Genomic DNA, 19,388 nt, shown 5'->3' on the forward strand with positions numbered 1-19,388 from the left:
CTCTTCGGCGTCGGTCGGCCGCTTTTGCTTGCGTGAGCTGCCATCGACGGCTCTCCGCATGCGGTTCTTTGTCCTCCATTGGTCGGCCACCTGATCTATAGCCTCTTTGTAGTGGCCCTCTTCACTTCCCTGTTTTTTATTTCGGCTTCTTTTCTGATTGCTGTCCCGCGAAGAGCGTCTGTGGGCCCGGCCGTTGACCGAATCCCAGTGTAGCTGCCGGTCGAGTTCTTTGTCTTGGGACGGATGGTACTCCAAACGTTTCGCTGGGACCTCAAGAGGGCTGTCTTGTGTTGTTTTTGTTCGAAATAATACTTGCTATTTAATGGTTTTGGTTGGGCGGGCAAACTTTCTTTATGCAGTGGCAACCAAAAACTTCCACTGAAAATCCGGATCTCTTCATTGTTGAGCGCCGTCCTCAAGGCAGCTGTAGTCGAATAAAACTCAGGAATGAAGCAGCTTTTCCCCATCAGAGTACCTTCTTCCAGCCAATGGCGTCGGCCGATTCCAAAGAACCTGTTAGCGCGACAGTGCAGAGAGGGGATTATCCCCTTTCATCTGCCACTCTCTGCATTGCCGTGCTAGTAGGCTCATGAGAATCGGCCGATGTCATTGGCTGGAAGGGTATCCATTGGAGGGGAGAATGCGCTTCGTTCTTGAGTTGTATCCGATTGTAGTTTGTGGCTATATAGGCGGCCTGTGCAACATGCAGCTGACCAGGGCCGACACTGACACTCTCCTTTCGTTCTTGAGTCTTAAAGGTGCACTGAAGAGGATTCTGAACTTGTCTTTTTGCCGCGGGAACTCGATCTACACGTTCCTAGCATTCTTAGAAACTGCAACTTATTGCCCTGTATGGCCGATTTCCCTAATTAAATCGAATTAACGTCCGGCTCCCGCCCTTTTTTTTTTAATTCTGCCTCGTATGATGGGCGGAGTCGACCAACGCGTGAAGTTCCTTTCAGCCAGCTCCGTGGAGGCTTTGCTTTCGCTTTATTTTGTTTTTTAGGTTTCCGTGAATAAATAGTTTCATTCGCAGATAATATAGCCGCAAAATAAGCCCGCAGAAATAAAAATACGCGCGGACTATTTGCTACTACGGACTACTACGTATTACTCCGCCGATGGCAGAGCGGCAAGCCGCCACGGGACTGGGTGAAAGGCACTCCACGCGTTGGTCGACTCCGCCCACCGTACGAGGCAGAATTCAAAAAAAAAAAAGGCAAGAGCCGGCCGTTAATTCGATTTAATTAGGGAAATCGGCCATACAGGACAATAAGTCGCAGTTTCTAAGAATACTAGGAACGTGTAGATCGAGTTCCCGCGGCAAAAAGACAAGTTCAGATTCCTCTTCAGTGCGCCTTTAAATGCACGCGCCATGTGGAATCTGGTATGCACGAACAAAACTGACAAGCGAAGCGAATACTAAGTCCTAACGTCTTAAAGCTTTGACACCAACGAAAAACGGCGCAGGGCCGTCGCTGAATGAAGGGATCAAACTGTGCGCTGACGCATATACCGTCGTCATTGGTGTGTGCAAAAGCCCCCTTTGTTCCTTGTCTTTGCGAACGTGCATACCTGCCCTGTTTTCGGTGGACTCGGTTCACCTTCTCTACCACGTGAGCGCGCGCTGCTCTGGAGATCTATAAGTTACAAATTATATATATATATATATATATATATATATATATTGTTCTAACTTTAAAGTAGAAAGAAATCAATTCGAGCAGATACACCGTCTGCTGCATGGGCAGGGGCTAAAGGCTATGGCGCCTGACGAAGGCCTCTATCTCTCTAAAGTCGGCAGAAGTGCGGCAATATGTGCGCATAACTAACAAAAAAATGTGTATAAGCAATATTAGTAGAATCACAACATGCACACTATACTGCATGATAGTACTATATACAGTAAGATAAGGCAGTAGATTAATACATGAATAAGGCAGTACATCATTATAAATATACAATACACAGGACACTTATAACAAAAAAGAATTAAAAACCATGATACAATTGAAGGATTTCTTCGACTATCCTCTGCTGACACACGACTGAGGTACACGCCAATCTCCGTACAAAACAGCTGATATTATCGGACATCTTTAATGTGCTTTCTATAGCTGCCTACACTGGAAGTGAAATTTAGGGTATCGCCTAGCTTGTTAAGAATAGAAACCATTCGCTATGCAACTGTGTGTTTAGAATAATTGATTCGAGTTTCCGGGGTGCGTCTTTTTTTGCGTCGCAACGGGTAAGCATAACGGATAAACATTGATTAAGGTCAGAAGCAAAAAAGAAAAAGTGTCGTCGTTTCTCGGGGTTTGTGGATGCATGGCGGTGGGAAATGACGCCGACTAGGCCGATGCGGCGTGCCTGCTGACCGCCATATTGTTAGTTCACCGGTTTAACTGCGGCCCTTGACCTCAGTCGACCTCAACTGCCGTTCAGATCTCGACGGCAGTTGGCGCTGCCGTGCAGCCCCGCTAGATTCCTTTCACTTCAGCTCACGGTCAACTGAACTGGCGTTGAAAACGCCCGCGTAACAAGGGTATTACTTTCTGCGCTCTCTGTGTAGCCGTCGATTCAAAGCAGCCTTTTCCCGTAACGAGTAAAGCGAATAAACCTACTTCTTACTTTGTTTTATTTAAAATTTCTAAGTGGACTACAAATACCAGGGTGTAGGAAAAGCAAATGCTCCGCAATCCTCTTATGAACATCTATATACGTTTGCAAAACTCGTAATGGGTCCGCTGGTCTAATCAAGGCCTTTTCCTCTTTTCAAACTTCATGGATAGGGGCTGTTGTCATTCTTTCGTAGGTTTGTTCACGCGTCTGTGCTTCCCACATTCATTCATAGGACTCTATAGGACACCATGTCTGTACCAATGGCCATACGAACAAGGAAGGGCCAGTAGAAAGCGAAAGCTGAAAGTGATCCCTCCCGCCCACTTACTCAACTGTTCTCCCAACGTCCAACGGGACGGAAGCACGCCAAGTGAAACCCGAACTGTTTTCCCCCTCTCCGATCAAGCCCGTCCGCATAGCCATCGGCGCGGAAGAAGATCAATAGGCGTTCCACTGGGGGGGGGTTGCCGCTCTCTCCGTATGCGCGTCGCTTTGCGCGCTCCCAAGAAGCCGCGCTCTCCTCTCGTCCACTACCCGCTAACCCTACTCCTCTCCCAGCCGACCTTTTTTCCCTTTCTGTTTTCTCCGCGCATATCTGTTTGCTTGGTCGAGCCGGCGTGCGCGTCCGAGTTTGTTTGCTCGGCCGGTCTCTGCTGTCGATCTTATCGCATCTCCGCGAAAAGCATCGATTACTCTCGTATACGGTGCGGGGGAAGCGTGCTGTGTCGGGCAGCGAGCATATAGGCTATGCCGCGCAGCTGCGTGGCTGGTGGACAGGAGCACGCTCGCTTTGTTTCCGTATCGTTTGCTTAGCATAAACATGCAGCAGAACCCCCCTCCCATTCCCTTCCTCAGCGCTTCAACGACGGGACGCCTCCACGGGTCCTGTTACTTGCCCGCTCCGTTGTGCGCGTCTCGATGCCTGCTCGAGATCTTGTTGCTTGGGCTCGCTCTCGGCGGGTCCCCTGCCGTCCGGGCCCCAAACCGTATCGGTTCCCCTATCGCTGTGCGGATGGGGCCGGGTTCGGCAGGGGTTTCCTGCCCTGCTCTACAAGCGCAGAGAAGCGTGTCTAATTTCTACCCGTGCGGGGCTCGGTGGGGGGGGGGGGGGGGGGGGGGGGGGGGGAGAACTGAGATTAGCCTGCTAAGCCTCGGCCTCTTTTCAGAGCTGATGACGGATCTGTTATTGTTCCTGTGCTAGTTACATGGCGAAGAGATGGGCAGACAATCGGTAGTGTCTATGGAGGACAAGCACATGCGTGTTTACGTATGGAACAATTTAACGCCAATAGCACGGAGTTCGAGTAGGGAGAAAGAGTATATTGTTATTATGCTCGAACGACAGTAGGACGGTAACTTGCATCCGCCGATGCTTTATTACGACCATGAACCATGTTTGCTTTTTCGACCCCAAGATGCAATTAAAACCTGCTGCCCGCACCTATTCATCTATTTTTGCTGCCATGATTGTCCTGTTTTTATTTTGATGATGTGCGATCCTTCCACAAGCTGCTAAAACGTGAGCGGTGTCCGGTTATCCTTCCTTTCAAATCTCTCTCCTTCGACCGATAACCATGCTCCAAGCACACAGGTGAATAGGCTGGTCTATAGCGCTCGAGCTGTATTCGGCGGAGCGAACGGTGCGAAATATCAAAGCAGACAGTGGTTGTCACATACGTAATCAATGCGCTGGAGGGCAGCCACGTATAGATTACACGAATGATAAAAAGCACAAACGCCATGCTCGCAACAAGGCAGCTGCGGTAAGATTTCACGTTTATTTGTTCCGTGTCAACATTCCCGTGAATCAAAGGTCACGTGGACACCGACTGTGGAGACGAGCTGAACGACGGGGAAGAGGAACCGCCGCAAACACAAGGGTTCCAGAGTTCGAACGACGCCGACGAGGAAGACGACCGAGAGACACGACCGCGTGAAGACGCGGCAGCAACGTCCGTCCGCGCTCTGCACAGCCACCGAACCATCGTAAAGTCTCAATAAACGCGTTCGCTTTTAAGTGAGTATCAAGCATTTCTCGCTGACACCCTCAGCACACTGCTGCAACTCTTTAGGCAAGCCTGTAGGCCTATGTACGCTGCCTCGTGATCGTGAATTTGGCACATGTTCTCTCGCACCGCTGAGGCGACCCGGAGGCGTTCTACTGTCGGATGCAGCTCAAGACCGAAGCGGCAAATGACCCTCAAAGTAGTCCCTCCGGCCATTGGCTTCAACCGATTTTCCTGACGACACAGTTAATCAGCGGTTCACCTTTCACTCTAGATTGATATGCGTTTACTCACCTTTAATCCATGCTAGCCTTACTCCGTACTTGACACTCTCACGACATCGGTCTACACGGTTCCCTACCGCTCGCTTGCCGCTTGCGTTGTGCCGATTTCGATTTTAAAATATCGGGGCCGTTTGCACAAAGCTTCACCTTACGAAAGAGCGCTTCCGGATAGGTCGGTGGTGCACGATCTCTGGAATATGACAGCCAGTTGTGCAACAGCGCAATCCTGAGATTGTCCCCAGATCCAATAACGAATCACGATGGCAAAAGAGAAGTGCTGATAATGCAGCCTGTGGTTCCTGTCATCACCTTATCTCCCGCTGAGCACAAACGTCAGTAAGCTATCTGCCCATCTGCTGTGCCACTAATCCGTAGCTTCAAGAAAAGCAGCTTCGAAAAAGGCTGTTCTTCATATATGCTTAGTCCTGCATCCCCTTTGATTGATTGATTGATTGATTGATTGATTGATTGATTGATTGATTGATTGATTGATTGATTGAAACTTTTTATGAGCCTATCTTTATTGTTCTCTGCAATTCACCCATGAGACCACCGGGCTATCGGGTTTACCCGTTCTTGGGTCCTAACTCACGCAGGCGTTCTGATTTCCGATGTTTCCGTCTCGTCTCGACTGTTGTTCCTGCGTGCACAGCGCAGTACGTGCCCAAGCAATGTTTGCGTGGTAAACAGCCGCTATTTTGCTCGACGACGGATGCTTATGACCCAGCACTCGCGCATATTGCACGTACTACGTATTGACACCCTCCCAGGCATAAGTGCAATGGTATAGTACTTGGCACAGACCCAAGCTCTCGCCCGTGGGAACTGGCGGCGAGCAGTCGGGAGCAATGGGGCGTCGTTCCCTCAGGAAATGCGTAGCAGTGATTTTGCTTGCTCGCTCGTTTAGTGCGTTTCCCAATCCGCGCGTGTGCATGTGTGCAGTTTCTTGTTTTACATCGATTTCTAGAGGCCGAGATGTATTGCTTTATTTTGCGCCTTTTTTCTTTAAATTTATGACGCTATGTTTTGCTTTTTGTTCAAGGGTGTCAAATAATTTACGCGACCCCTATTAAGTAAGGAGACTTCCGCCGGGCTTGCTGATGATGACACGACTGCCATTCCCGTAGTGACGATGGAAATTCCCCTTCCCGGTACTCAGCCTTTTTTTTTTTTTTTGCATGCTGTAGTGGTACTCTGGAATTTCTGGGTCAGCGATTTATTCTCGAAGCAGCTGGGAATTGTGCAGTCTGTAGGTGTCGTGCATGTTTATTAGATATATCCTTGACTTTCCGGGTAACATTTCATATAGATGGAAAATAGGGACGTGCATGCATATGGACTAGAGCTCGATGTGACCCAAAATGGTGACACCGTGGATGCCAATTAAGTTTACGAGGCTGTGCGCACTCGAAGGTGCAGAAACGAAGGCTGCTATAAGCTTGTTCAAAGCAGAAACAAGAACCGTTGGCAAAATGTGTACCCGATTGTTTCTATTTTTTCTGCATCTCACACCACCGCGTACCACTGCGTTCTCCCTCTGCCCGCTATACGCAAGTTGTGCGGGTCAGTCCACATTCTGCTCAATGTCCAGCGCACAATGTGGTCAGTGTCACCGCTCTGCACGATCGTTCTGATTGCACTAATATTCATTTAGGTCTTTAGGCCTTTTTAAGTAGCGACCTGTATTCCTCTTCCACACTCTCAAATATGAAGACGGAATTTTTATTATGAAAGCATCGATCTATAACTTTTCTTTTTTTTTTACGAAAGCTCGGTTCGCATCAATAGTGCCTTATTTAAAACTCTTGCATCTGTGTTCTCTTCACTGTGGCCCTTTCGCAACCCGTGCTGCATCGACTATTCTAGCGGACAACTTTCTGTAGCACTGCAGCAGAGGCTGGGCAAGAAAGGGTAGGAGATGGGCCTTTGACCCCATGCCACGGGGAGTAGTGGATTCGTCGTCCGGGTTATGCGTAAGGAGGGCTGAAGAAAGGAAGCTGAAGAGTGGGTGCGGGGTCGTTAGGGATCAGCTTTTCAGTCAGCTTTTCTCTACCCATCTAAGAGCGAACAGCAGTATAATATGGTGGAGAAACTTTTTCCGTTAACCCTAACCTGTGCGCAACGTCATTCGCGGGCCTCTTTTGATCGAGGTTGGCTGGCAGGGAATATGCACCACGCGAGGAGACGGAGCGAGGGATGCCCCGCGTTCCGTCAGGAGGCGGCATCGTTTAGGCCTAATTGGAGCACGCCATCGCGCGGCCACTCAACTATTCATGGCCGCCGCTGCCCGGCCGACGCTGATGGTCGATCGCTTTTCCGCCGTTGCCCCCATTCGCGCCGAGCCCCTGGCGGGTATGTAAACACATATACCGTAAACGTATGAGCTGCCGCGGGCCGAATCCTCCCCCCCCCCCCCTCCCCCCTTTCTTTTTTTCGTCACGCTTCTTATGGCTCTTTTCCTGAACAGAAACGCCTGCCATTACGTCGAGCGATGCTGCTCCCGACGTTCGCTGTTGATCAGCGCGTTGGCGGGCCCCTCTTACATTTTTCATGACTTCATATCGGAAGCGACCCATTTGTCCGTCGCATGTGCCGCTATATACTCCGTGTCCTGGACAAAGCGCGGCTGGCAGCGACAGCTGAGAGGCAGGTTGCTGTGTATCGGGGTCACGGCCAGTAATGGAGATTCTGCGTGTGTACGTGAGTGAGGCAATGGGATACGAGTTAGTACGGTGTGTGAGAGAATGTGGGTAGGCGTGTGTTTAGAAAACAGCGCGAGACGATCCGCAAGCACACAACGTCGAAGGCACTATACCAGGGCTGGTTCTCAACTTCACTCTGTTCTTCGCCACGTACTGTAACACGTACAAGATCGTCCACTCTTAGTTAGAACACGCTAGCGCATGGCCGCACTCTTCAGAGGGCCACCGCGTGCGACACAGTCGCTCATCGCAGCAAAGTTTGGTTTGGTTGGTTTGGTTTATGGGGTTTAACGTCCCAAAGCGACTAAGGCTATGAGAGACGCCGTAGTGGAGGGCTCCGGAAATTTCGACCACCAGGGGTTCTTTAACGTGCACTGACATCGCACAGTACACGGGCCTCGAATTTCTCCTCCAAAGAAATTCAGCCGCCGCGGCCGGGATCGAACCCGCGTCTTTCGGGCCAGCAGCCGAGCACCATAGCCACTGAGCCACCGCGGCGGCTCATCGCAGCAAAGTGTCGCACGAGAAGGTGTACCTGTACGTGGTGCTTCGCGTCATCTGCCACTTCGCTTCGATGCGCAGACGTTTCGGACGCAGGGACCCTCCAGAGAGCGCGGCCATGCGCTAGCGTGTTCTAAGAGCGGACGACCCTGTACAGTCGCGGACATAATAACCTGGGGCGCGCTTCGGTGGTCGAAGTCGTCTCGTGTCTTATCCACCGAAAATTAGGAGGGGCTTAATGCATGTTCTATAGCCGGATACAACTCAAGAAAGAAGCGACTTTTCCCCCACAACGATGACAATGCAGGGAGCGAGATGAAAGGGGATAGTCCCCTTCCTCCTAGGTAGGGATACTCCCCCCCCCTCCTTCCTTCCATTGTCACACTAGCAGGTTGATGAAAATTGGCCGACGCCATTGGCTGGAAGTGGGTCCTTTGTCTGGGAAAGGCGCTTCTTTCTGTAGTTGTATTTTATAGATTATATTTATATTTGGAATTTACTGTCGCAGAAGACATGGCCGAGAGAAAAAGCAGGAACCTTGAATGACGCTGACAGGAAACAGAATAACGCAGGACGTGTTCAAAAGTGAAAGGAACTGCAGGCGCGTCACAAGCGACTCCATTGTTCAGGTTCTGTTCGCTGACATCGCGGAGAGACGGTACAAGTTGTGCTTCTTCTCCCGCGATTTGTTTCTCCGCGTAAGGCTGCGGGGCGTCTGCCTCGGGGTTTTGTCACCAAGCAAAACATCGGCATCAAGTATTAATAACGCGAGAAAAATGTGTCGGAATGCCACGGTCGTTATACCCTGTCGTCCTTGCACTCGAGAATAAAAGCGCTGAGCGGAGCCCAGCCAGCTGTCCGAGGCCCTGCGCGGCGCGTCTAACGGGACGGGCGTGAAAGCGAGACGGGATGAAAAAGCGGCGACCGTGCGTTGGCGCGCGTCAGCGCTGTCAACTGGTGTCGCCGGGCGTCGCCAAGAAGAGCGAAAGGCGCCGCTCCTCGGAGTCGGCTGAGATCGGCCAGACGCTCCATCACGGCTCCTCGAGGGGGCCAGCCCCAAGCTTGCGGGCTCTGGAGCGCGCGTTCCGAGACGGAAAAGCCGCCAGGCCTCGCGGCAAAACGCTCTGTATGCTGTAGTCGTTCGTCTCGTCGCCCGAGAATAGCGAGTTTTCGTCATCATCATCATCGTCAGCCTGACTACACCCATTGCAAGGCAAAGGCCTCTCCCATGTCTCACCTTTCAACCCTCCTATGCCAGCTGCGGCCACCGTGTCCCTATCCCGAACCCCACCCGAGAGGACTGGGAGGCGACCCTGTCCGGTTGCTGCACCCTCGAGGCCCAAAGGGCCTTAACGCAGCGCGCCCGGGCTGCGGCAAACGCCAATGGTGTGCCTGACTAGGCATCCCACCTAGTGGTTGTAAGGGCGTGACCCTTCAGGTCACGACCCCCAACACCTCTCTCTATGATTAATGAATGTTTTCACCACCACCACCACCGTGTCCCCGCAAACTTCCCAATTTCATCCGCCCACCTAACTTTCTGCCGATCCCTGCTACGCTTGCCTTCCCTTGTAATCCAGTTACCCTTAAGCACCAGCGGCTATCTTGCCTTCGCATTACATGCCCTGCCCAAGCCCATTTCTTCTTCTTTATTTCGACTAGGATGTCATTAACCCGCGTTTGTTCCTACACCCCCACTCTGCCCTTTTCCTGTCTTTTAACGGTACACCTATCATTTTTCTTTTGCTCGTTGCGCTGTCCACAACATAAGTTGAACCCTTTTCGTTAGCAAAGAGCAATCGTGTGTGTACTGGTGTTGATTACCACGCCACCGTGTCTGCGAAATAGTCATTCGCTTGTCTTATTTCCTTGCGTCTATACGGAGACTATAAAACAGATAAATTCACGGGGACCCTCAATTTTATGTGTTAGCAATGCGCTAGAATTAGCATCTGTTGATGTCTTTGCCGGAAATGACGTCTCTTCCCGTCTGGTGACGTCAGCTCCTTCCAGTCAGGCGGAATGCCCCGGTCTGGTGACGTCACTTCCCACCAGCTAACGGGAAAGTCCCGGACTGATGACGTCATTTTCTTGCAGCCAATTTGCGAATCTTATTACCGACGACGCATTTTGGACCCATGGCTTTAAAAAATTGGCTGTGGTTTAGCTCTGGTTAAACCTGGAGGGACGCGAGAGCTGGACGGGTTCCCTCTCCCCCTCTCCACTCACCCTCCTCACTCGACACGGCGCATGCGCACAGCTGTTGCAGCTCGGTTTCGCTGGCGCGCCGCGCCGCCGGCAGCAGCAGCTGCTCCCCACCACGTGACCAACCCACGTGACCAACGGCGCCGCCACGGAGGTCAAGGGGTGCCACGCTGAAGGCTCGAAGAGCTGGCGTAGTGTAGCTCTTGCTACAAAAGCACGCCGACCGCAGGTAAATAATTCCGGTCGAATACTGTTGTTCGCGCCATTCACACGGAAGGAATTGCCGTGCACGCCCTGAGCTCCGGGCGTAAAAAATAGCGTGGGAGGCTCGGCAGCAGCATCGCCCGGGCTATCGACCTCGCTCTGTCCGGCATCGACCGCGGGCGCCGAATTTAATTTTAGGCACCTCCCGAAAGTAATGGCGTGCCCGCCAATAACAGTTAGGCTATCGAGCGATGCCCGAGTCGACACAACTGCGGGTCCAAACACCGGCAAAGTCCCCCCCATCCCTGCCTGGCGAGCCACTCGCCGGATTCACCGGCACTTAAATCTCTCTTCTTTACATTTTTTTGTACAGCTTCGACGTCGCTTAGGTCGTCTCCCTTCTTTTTCCGGCTGCTTCAGCTGCGGTCCTCTTTTTCTAACGATCTCGTTGTCGGTGTTGCCGCTATGACAGGCGGGGCGGCCACTGCGTCTCTTTTGTGAAGCGATCGAAAGCGCTGCACTTTTAGCTCAGGTGACTCCGTTTTCGGAAGCTCGTTACGGGTGCTCTTCGTGTCTCCGATACGAGACACGTACATAGCACCACGAGTCCTGACGTCGTTTACGGGTGTTACAAGTGGCAAATGTGAGTGCGTTTGTTTTGGTGAGGCTTCTTTTAGAATATGAAAGCCAATATTAGTCACTGGGTTTTCTTATGGGCTCGATTTCACTGTTTGAGGTTAAGTGCCTACACACGGGCATATATGTTAAGGTGGTTCTGCCCTTCTGTACTGAGTCGTACGTGTGTGTGACTCAGAAAGAGGAAACCAACCGATTATTTCTGGTAGAATAAACATATCAGCGTACTGAAGAAGGATGGACAGTTGGGCAAGTCGGTAACGGTTCATTTTGGAAGGTACAGCACAATAAGAGACGCAAGACGTAGAGAAGAGGACACAGACCAGAGCTGTCTATGTCCTCTTTTGTACGTCTTCCGTCTCTTTTTGAGCTGCACATTGCCATATCAGTGTACCGCATTGTCACCCGCCACCCAGCTTTAAATCGAGCTACGAGTCCGCACAAAAACGCTAGGCAGCTTTGGTCAGCTCCGAGTGGTCGGACAGGAAAGGACCATGCGTCCTTTGAAATGCTTTTAATTTAGTCTTTTTTAATGTGATGGCATTACAGATGGCGTAGTCCAACCGCGTTATAACGAAATAATGGTTATTACGAAGGAATGACGGTTCCTCATCTTGGAAGCTCAGTCAACACGGGCTATAACGAAGTAATTGCCGACCTCCACAACTAGTAGCCTTGTCCTGAAAAAAAAAAAAAGAAATGTGTTGTTGGTCGCATATCTATGCATAGCTCCCAGGATCGGAAATGACGTCACCACACCGGAAGAGACAACTATACCTTTCGATGTATCTTCTTTGCGTCAGTGTCGCCACCTCTGGACACCTTCGGGGAAACATGTAACCATCAGCTAGATGACCCAAATAGATGTCTGGTTCGTGCAGTCAGACGTGTAGGGGCTTGAAAACACAGCCGTAAAAGAATGACACAAAACTCAATGTAAATGAATGAGCAGATTCAGTTGTTATGGCGTTGCCAACACATATTATAATTAGGGGCCCCTATGATTTTTTTTTTTTCACAGTTTGTTTGCCCACCTCCTGTGGTCTCGTATTGAGGCTGGCAGCGTTTTAAATAAGTGAATAAACAAAAACTTCTTGGACGAGCACGAGTCAAAAGGGATCATTATCGGTGGCTCAATGTCACTCCTACTGCGTGATGACGCGTTGATTTCCTCATTTGTTTGTTTTCTGTACTCTAAGTGCTGACAAAACAAGCTCCTTACCGCCACTCCCCGTGTCGTTCTTACGTGTTTTTTCCTTTTACCGCTTTGCATCTTGTTCCTTTTTTTTCTTTTTTGCGTCATGCTTGTATTCTTTGTTAAACGTATACAAGGATGTCAAACGTAGGACGCCGAGGTGGCTCAGTGGTTACGGCGCTCGGCTGCTGACCCGAAAGACGCGGGTTCGACCCTGGCTGCGGCGGTTGAGTTTGGATGGAGGCGAAATTCTAGAGGCCCGTGTACTGTGCGATGTCAGTGCACGTGAAAGAACCCCAGGTGGTCGAAATTTCCGGAGCCCTTCACTACGGCGTCCCTCGTAGCCCGAGTCACTTTGGGACGCCAAACTGACTTGTTTGACACGAGCCGCGTTTCGTAACTGAATGCATGTGCTTTTTATTATATCTTCTTGTAAACTGCAAATTTCCATGTGATTTTTCTGACTTACTTTTTCTGTAGAGTGCCCGTCCTGCTTGGACCTAACCATGGTGCGCGGTATGTACATAAATAAATAAATACATAAATAAATAAACCACAATAAACCTCAACCTATCTTTATCAAACGTTACCAGAAAAAAAAAAGCGAAAAAATTAGCAGGATAAACTTCATTAACTCGCCATGAAACCTTGTCATGAATCGCCGATCAAAACGCTCCTAGGCTACTTTCTTTTTTTTTCAAATTTTCATTTCTGTTTTGTTCGTTTCCGCATATGCTTATCTTTGTGTTATGGCACGCTCGGTGCTTGGACGCACTTGTTTTCTTTTTTGTTTTTGTCTTTTTTCTGCGCACGAGTTTCCCTTGGAACCAGGGGCACGCACACAAGCTGCGCCTCTGGGAGCAAAGCGTTGAGCTGCAGCGTATTCTTCTTTCTTATATTCGTTGCCTGTTTCACGTCTTTTCCGGTTCCGATAGTGGATCGAAATTGGACATCCGGCGCTCGCTTGGAGCCCGAGAAGGTGGGGGAGAGGGAGGACGGCTGCGGCGAGGATGTTTTGCTGCGAGGGGTGATGTTCGACTTCTGAGCCGCGGTCCCGGGTGGGTCTGAGCCCCTCTGCGAACCCCGGGCGTGCGCGCGCAGCGTCGATCGGCTGCTCCGCTGATCCCTCTTGGGGTCGACGAGGAAAAGAAAAGTGGTTTCTCTCTCTCTTTCTCTTTCGTCTTCTTCTTCTTCGGCAATCTTCTTGGCCTCCTCTCGTACGACTAATGCCCTCTCCTCCTCCTCCTCCGTCTTCTTCGTTTCTGGGCGCTTATTCTTGGACCCCCAGCGATCACGGCAAACTCCCATCACGAGGTTTGCCTCCCTCGCTGCAGTGGTGGCAGACCTATCCAGTTGCACTGCACAGGCTTGGATCCTCGGTGTTTTTCTTTCTTTTATCATTTCAGTGCGGTATGGCGTTCACAACTGTCTTCTGTTTCTTTCGGTAATATACGGAGAGCAAAATTTTGGTGTACCGGCAAAATCTTGACACAAAGGCAGGTGTTCTGCACGTCCTGTACAAAACCATTATCAAAGTTGTGGAGCCTGGGAAGAACAGCGATATAAGCGGAGACAGTTCTAGTGCGCTGCAAATGCCTGCAAATGCGATATTGGTCATTGTCGTTGTACATTCGTAGATCCCTGGGAGTCCTCCTACCAAACCCCTGGTGCAGTGGTTAAGCGATGCGCCACTGCTCTGCGATGGCAGGTGCTGACACGTACCGGTGGGGCTTGTAAGACCCTAGGTTGCTCTTCCCGAGCGACCAATCAAATAATTTAACTGCCACCTACCACGGTGGGGGGGAATGAGGGGCTCGTTATAAATATGAAAGAAGCCAACAGCCACAGAAACCAAGGGGCACAGGGGATTTTTTTTTAATTAATATATTTATTTTTGTGGTGTTGATCAATTTATAATATTACTGAATATGTTATCGATTAACCCTTTATGGGATAACGGGACACATGGGTCCCACTTTTTACTCTCACGAAAAACCTCCGTACGCGGCAGCGGGTGAATTTCTGGGCAACAGTCTCGTCGCGCCATCTATCTTGAGCCTTTGACAACGCTTGTGCGACTAAGTTTTAGGATTTCCTGTAGATGGCACCACCAGCATACACAGCTGAACTTTTTGCTTTGTGAAGATTCGTGCCGGAAAAATTGCTCCCGCTTGTTCGCGCCCAAAAAAGATTTCGAGATGAATGGTAAGTTTTTCCTTTTCTGTCCTTCAAGGGAAATACTTGGTGCATGCCCTAAACGATTTATTAGGTAGTCAGAATCGCAGAGTGCCCGAAAAAGAGGTCTCTATGAGCGCCAGAGCCGGATTGACGCGATCGAAAACACTAAGCGAACGTGAAGGGCGCGCTCCAGGGGGCATAATTTTTGCACACAGTATGCTGAAAGTATGCTACGACTAACAAAGTAAGCTGTCGATGTTGATAATTCTAAGTTTCGTTTCGTTTACGAATTCGCAGGGGGCTCGCTTACGCGGGATGAAGCGCTGGCGCTCTACTTCAGTTTGCCTGACGAGTCTGAGACTAGTGAAGACGAGGCCCAAAGCAGCGAGGACGACTTTGTCCCTGAGCTAGCGCCGTCGGATTTGAGCTTTGAAGACGACGAAATCGAAGCTGGTCCATCAAAGAGCAAGCGCCAACGGCGGTCTACTCCTTCAAAAAAAGGTTTCAGGAGGAAACGGAATGCGCTCCTGCTGGATCAAGGTGGAGAAAGTGCGCCAGAAGAGGAGGAGGTCGGCAGTGCATGGACTGCAAATGAACCACTAAGTACAGTTCAAAGCCCAAAGACATGGGATTCTCAAACCTCCCAAAAGGCGCCAGCACGTGCAGTTGATGCATTCGCGCTCTATTTTGATGATGAGATGATTGAATTCATAGGTGAGCAGACCAACCTCTTCGGTGCAAAGAAGTACCCAAGGAAGTGGCAAATTTTGACAAAGGAAGAGTTGCGAGCGTATTTTGGTGTACTGCTGTTGATGAGCGTGTGCCCAAGGCACCACCTGTATCAGTATTGGAGCCGTGACCCTCTCTTTCATTGTGAAGAAATTTCAAAGCTGATGTCCTTCAAACGATTTCAGCAAATTATGAACTCGCTTCGTGTGAATGACACAACGAAAGAAAAAAAGAGAGGAGAAGAGGGATATGACCGTCTGGCCAAGGTGCGCCCTCTTATTACAAAGCTGAACCAAAAGTTTCAAGAAGAATACACTCCTTCCTGTCATCAATCAATTGATGAAAGCATGATCGCTTTCAAAGGAAGGTCAAGCATGAAGCAGTACCTTCCTTTGAAACCGATCAAACGTGGGTACAAAGTGTGGTGCAGGGCAGACGCACAGACTGGTTACCTGCTCCAGTTCCAGGTATACGAGGGAAGAAATGAGCAGCGGCCCGCAGGCCAAAGCTTAGGCGAGTATGTCGTCCTTTCCCTTTCTGAAAGCGTAGAGCCTGGCACACAGCTCTACTTCGATAACTATTTCACGTCTACACCGCTCATGCAAACGCTTGCCCAGAAGGGTATCTTGGCCGCGGGTACCGTCCGTATCAACAGGAAGGACCTTCCTGACGATCTAAAGAAAAACAACAAGCTTCAGAAGGGAGAGTACCTGTGGCGCAGCAAAGGCAATGTCTCAGCATACCAATGGCATGATTCAAAGAACGTTCATGTCCTATCTAATTTTCACGACCCGAACGAAACTGAAGAAGTCCAGAGAAAACTTTCTAATGGTTCATCAGTGGGTGTAGTCTGCCCCAAAGCGGTCGCTGACTACAACCGTTGGATGGGAGCCGTAGACAAGTTCGACCAGAAAAGAAACTCCTATGCGGCTGACAGGCGATCGAAAAAGTCGTGGTATCGCATATTTTATTTTCTTTTTGACTCAGCAGTTGTAAACAGCTTCATTCAGCATAGTGGCAACAGCGACGTGAGCTACATGTGGTTTCGGCTCGTTCTGGGACGGCAGCTGATCAACGGGCAAACGTTCCGACACTACAGGTCTGTTGGGCCGTTCCGCAAGAACAAAGGTGGCACTAGGAGCGGCCAAAAAATGGTCGGAATTGCAGACGAAGTAAGGTTTGCAGGTACTGGTCACAACCCACGGAAAGTGCCAAACAGGCGTAGATGTAGGTGGTGTTCCACCTCCGGGAGTGAAACGCGCACGAAGTTTGTGTGTGGTGTGTGTAATGTACCCCTGTGTGCAACCTGCTTCGGCCCCTTCCACCAACAATGACAGAACTAACCACAGCTTGGTGCTCCCGTGAGTCAATGGGACAGTGTTGTCCCACTTTTTCAAAAGGACAACATGTGCCAATGGGACACATGCGTCCCACTTTTTTTCATTAAACTATTGCTGCTATTGTTCTGAAATTTCTTCCATATCATTTCTGAAGATGCCTAGACCCGAAAAATGTGTAGTTTTTTTCTCTACGTTATGGAAATTATAGGTGAACCCACAAAGGGTTAAAGCTAATTGATTAGAAAAGCAGAAGAAAAAACAACCACATGCCGCCGGTGGGATCCGAAGCCACGACCTCCGAATTACGCGTCCGGTGCTCTACCTCTGAGCTACGGCGACGGCTGTCAAACCTTCTGCTTTCGCGGGTATTTATGTTTACAAGTAACCTAACCTTGAGAGTGTTCATCAGCGCCACCCACGTTCATAAGCGGCGGACGTAGAACGTCCTGAGTTACCGCAAGTGTGACGTAGAACGTCATCGAAGTGAGAGGGTGGAAGCTGTGCGAGAACCCTCTTATGCTTCCTATGGCATCAAGGCTGCCAGAACCGAGGCCCTCGCTAAGCAATTAAGCAAACAAGGGAAGGGGAATGAGGGGCTCGTTTCTATCAATTAGCTTTAATCGATAACATATTCAGTAATGTTCTAAATTGATCAACACCACAAAAATAAATATATTAATTTAAAAAAAATCCCCTGTGCCCTTTGGTTTCTGTGGCTGTTGGCACCTAGCACGGTGGTCAGTTTGTTCACAATCCGGTGGGCGGGTTGCGACGACTCCACACAGTCACGTGACTTAAGTGGCTTCTCTGTGGATTTTTCGCTCACAACGCCGACGACGCCGACGCCGTATTTTCTGCAGAACGGAAGCTCTAACGCTATCACGTTAAGGCAGAACTTTCAACATTGATTATAAGGTAATGCTTAACCGTATTACTACTCAGCTAGTCAATTAAATACGCTTGATTGCGATGATTGACTGATTGGACAGTAAACGGTGCTCCAATTTCGCATGGTAAAGAGATAAGCCGGCAAACATGGTAGCAAATTTTCCATAATTAGTCCTCATTTCAGTCAAAAGAAGTCTATTACGTTGCTGCAACCTAGTCGGATTAGTATTTATGATGTGATCAACAACGCCATCAACATTAGCCTGATTACTCATTATAACTTGGACATAATTATGCATAATTTTAGACAGAATAATTGCTGAAGAAAAAGTCTGCTCAAGCTTTGAGGCAGTGGTAAAGAACATTTCGCTAAAGCCTTTCGCTTCTGATCACGCGTGTGACAGTAAAAGGACTGTGTTAGTACTTTCGCATATCCTAAGCCTCGTTCTCGGCTGCTGATTGCAAGGCGTTGGACCTGCTGATGTTGCTGTGCATGTGCCCAATAAGTGACGAAAGCTATCTGCAGGTCACTAAACTTCACAGTCTTATATGCCTTTGCCCAGCCTTCTGAAAGTATGTTAGCTTGAGCGTGTCTTGCAGAATTGTCGTCACGCAAACAAGGTTCGAAGCGTGTCGTGCCTCCGTCTCAATCAGGTCTCATCAGTGTGTCAGAATCGATATTGATTCCGAGAGAAGGTTTCGAAAGCGTTCCGTGCCTATGCAGGTCTGCTTTCGTGTGCGTTGTGGCAACATCCGTGTTGACATCGAATTTTATTCGTCTGCGCAGGCTCCTTTGTGGATGAACGACAACCTCATCTGCCAGTCCGTCTGCGACATGTGCCAACTGTTGTGAAGGTGAGTCCTGCTTGACCTTGAGCACTCTAACCGGATACAACTCAAGAACGAAGCGTTTTTACCCGTCAAAGGACCCCCTTCCAGCAAATGGCGTCGGCCGATTCTCATGATCCTGCTAGCGTGACAGTGCAGAGAGGGGACTGTCCCCTTTCATCTGCCACTCCCTGCATTCTCACGCTAGCAGGTTCGTGAGAATCGGCCGACGCCATTTGCTGGAAGGGGGTCCTTTGACGGGGAAAAACGCTTCGTTCTTGAGTTGTATCCGCGACTAGCTGCTTCTTTTTATTTTATTAACCAGATAACGTAGTCGAATGTGGACGCATAAAACTGAAAAAATAAATGAAGAAAAAGATGTTAAGAAAGAAAGCTAGCAATCAAGTAAAAGCACAATAAACATAATAAACATAAGCATACGTTCGTAGTAACAACAGGACTTTTTGTACTATTGTGCTGTTCCTTGTAGCGACAGAACTACAGAAAAAAATTAGGAGTCACTTTGGCGACTAAAGTGGTGCAAGGCGAAAGCCTGAGTACAGCATTCTGCCACGAATGTGGTTGTGAATGATGATTCAAGTGCTACCAGCGAATGACGCGTCCATTGGCTGTCTGCGTGTGTTACTGATGTGTGGTTAACATGTTAAGCTTCGCCTGTAAGAGTGGAACGCGACAGCGTCTTGCAACGCTGCCAGGGAGTCCACAGAACGCCATCGCCAATTCGGCTGTACGCCTTGCTGGACGGTAAATTTATTTTTTGAGGAAAGGAAATGTATCTCTCTCGCATATCTGGGTGGACACCTGCACCTCGCCGTAAGGGAAAGGGGGAAGATAGGAGTGAACGGAGACGCCGTATTAGCTAGACGCGCCTTTGTTCATTCCAAACCATTCAGCTGGCATTACGGAGTGGCTAGCGTGCTCGTATCGCACTCCGGAGACCCTGGTTCGATTCCCCAACTCGACCAATTTCGTTCTCGGTTTTATTGATTTATGCGGTCTAACTAGAAAGGTTAATTAGGCTATTTCATATTTATATCGTTGTATTTTTA

At 49.6% G+C, this 19,388-nt stretch overlaps 1 protein-coding gene across 3 annotated transcripts in view; it reads left to right on the forward strand.

The window, feature by feature from the left end:
* The window catches only part of LOC149365843 (latrophilin Cirl-like), a 298,689-nt gene that overhangs the window by 41,429 nt on the left and 237,872 nt on the right, over nt 1–19,388 (forward strand). For all 3 annotated transcript variants that reach the window (XM_089546655.1, XM_089546665.1, XM_089546678.1), the window contains exon 2: nt 18,278–18,345. The gene's annotated coding sequence lies outside the window, so the exon portion shown is untranslated. The remainder of the gene's footprint in view (nt 1–18,277; nt 18,346–19,388) is intronic.

This window comes from Amblyomma mixtum, chromosome 1 (assembly GCF_055824585.1).
Source record: "Amblyomma mixtum isolate Tamu chromosome 1, ASM5582458v1, whole genome shotgun sequence".
In the NCBI taxonomy this organism is placed as follows: domain Eukaryota; kingdom Metazoa; phylum Arthropoda; class Arachnida; order Ixodida; family Ixodidae; genus Amblyomma; species Amblyomma mixtum.